This window comes from Tribolium castaneum, chromosome 1 (assembly GCF_031307605.1).
Source record: "Tribolium castaneum strain GA2 chromosome 1, icTriCast1.1, whole genome shotgun sequence".
NCBI lineage: Eukaryota > Metazoa > Arthropoda > Insecta > Coleoptera > Tenebrionidae > Tribolium > Tribolium castaneum.
In genome coordinates this window covers 9,772,438-9,774,748 of record NC_087394.1, presented here as the reverse complement: position 1 = coordinate 9,774,748, position 2,311 = coordinate 9,772,438, and the positions used below count along the sequence as shown (strand labels likewise).

Sequence of the window (2,311 nt, the reverse complement as noted above, 5' to 3'; positions counted from 1 at the left end):
GGTTTAATCTAAAATTTAGTTCGCAAAGTTTTGTTCTCTCTGAACTAATAAAGCTACACCAAATTAATAATCCAGCTAATCTAATAGAAGCACTTTTTGATGGTTGCTTTGTTTTGTTGTGTTATTCATACAGCGTTCGGCAAAAGTATGGAACAAGCGTTTTTTGCTTAAACTATGTATCTTACAAAAAACTAATTAGTACATTAACAACTACTTTTAAGATGTGATCATTTTGAAAGAATAACATTTTTCGAAATTTGTTTTAATTTTCGACTTATTCGATTTTTTTGGTAAAAGTTTATGTTCTAAAAATAACTTTTTCTTTATTAAATTTAATTTTGAATTAGTGTTTTTTAAATAAATTATTAAAGTTGCGTTCCCAGCTCATTTCGAAGGTTTCCCGAACTTGGCCGAAGTGATCCATGAATGTTTATATATTTGCGAAAAATTTGACGAATCAAATAAGTGAATGAAAAACATCCATAGAGACAGCCAATTCGGCTAAATTCGAAAAATCTTCCTGATGAGTTCGGATCGCAATTTTAATAATTTGCTTAAGAAAAATCACAAATAAATTTTATTAAAGTAAAAAAAGTATGTTTTTAATAACTCGAAAACTAAAAGAAATTTTGAAAAAGTTATTCTAGAAAAATGATTACATTTTTAATTAGTTTTTTCGAAAGGTACTTAGTTTAGGCACAAAACATTTGGTTCCATACTTTTGCCTAACGCTGTATGTATTATAATAATGTATAAATTAATCACATTGTAGGAAATTATTGAAAAAACTGTAGTTCCCTTTTTGCTAATTACTAATTAAATATGTGGCTTATCTAAGAGTAGGTTTACACAAATATGAACTGGTTTATGAACCGGAAATACTATTCATAATTGGTTTTTACGTTTGGAAGTAGTTCAGTTTCAACTTGTTTTGTTATAAAGTGAATGCTTAAAGATAATATAAGTATAGTAAAACTATTCCTGTATCAGTAAAAAAACTAGTAATAAATAGGAAGGATGAACATGTTTTATTATATTTATTTTTTTCCTAAACTTCGATCCAAACCCTAAAAATTATAGTTATTTTGCTTTTGAGTCAAAAGCATTTTTTCTATCTACACAAAAAAATACCATACTTCATCCTGGGAACTTATATGCAGTTGTAAAATAGGATGAGCATAGCATGATGTTTGAAAAATTCCTTGCTATCGGTAACTGGGTAAAGTTTGTCAATTTTCAATTTTACAAAAACTTTTATTTTAAATTTTTAGTGCAACATTTACAAAACAAAAATTAGTGCTGTGTAAATTACATTTTTAATGTACGAAAACACGTGATCTAAGCCTGACCGTTGCACAGCTTGGGAGGATCTAGTAACGTGGTTGTTGGAACTTATTAGCTGTTTCAAAACTATAAAAACGACAACGTCGCATTTTACCAAATTATTTTTTTAAATAAGGTTGATAAAAATGTAAAATTGTTCTTAATGATTAGATCTCTTATTGAAACTATAGATCTTAAAGTACATGAATAATTTGTAACACCTAATTTTGAGAGAAAATGCAACGTTGGCGTTTTTATAGTTTTGAAACAGCTAATACTTTACTACAGTTATTGAAACAAAGTTCATGTTTGTGGTCTACAGCATTGTAATAAATGAACTGAAAGGAAACCTCCGACAATTATTTTAGTAAATACTTACAAAAATAAAAAATGAGTGGTGAAACAATAATTAAAAAAATCAAAATTTCCTCATTAGCTTCTCAGCGCAAAATCTTTATCGAACATAAATATTTTGTTGTGCCGTGTGTAACAGTCAGCTTCAGCGTAAATTTCCACCTTCAGAGGAAAATTACATTATCAATATTAATTAAAAATTAGTCAGAACAAGGTTACGGTGCTGTAGAGTATAGCTGCGAAAGTCTTATACAGGGGGCGTAGCTCAGATGGTAGAGCGCTCGCTTAGCATGCGAGAGGTACCGGGATCGATACCCGGCGCCTCCACACTTTTTTTTTATCTAAATAATTTTTTTTTTAATTTAATTGACGAAGGGTCTCTTATTAGCTTGTTACTGTCTAGACTGTCTCCACTTGAACTAACTGAGATTAATTTTTTTACTCTGTACACAATTCTTTCTCAGCACGAACCTGAAAGATAATTTCTTTGAAGTTTGAAAAGTCCTCTTTTAGTACTAGGAAACAACTGAGGCACAAAATTTAGATCTTTATTATGGGTCATTTGTCATAAAAAGCTTTGGTCATGACGATTTTACTTCGGTAACTGCGACAATATGTTACCTTACCATCCATG

General features: G+C 29.6%; 1 non-coding gene across 1 annotated transcript; it reads left to right on the top strand.

Annotated features, from left to right (window-relative positions):
- Positions 1 to 1,931: 1,931 nt before the first annotated feature.
- Positions 1,932 to 2,004, top strand: TRNAA-AGC (transfer RNA alanine (anticodon AGC)). The gene has a single exon. It is a non-coding gene; the product is annotated as a tRNA-Ala (tRNA).
- The last annotated feature ends 307 nt before the right edge of the window (positions 2,005 to 2,311 follow it).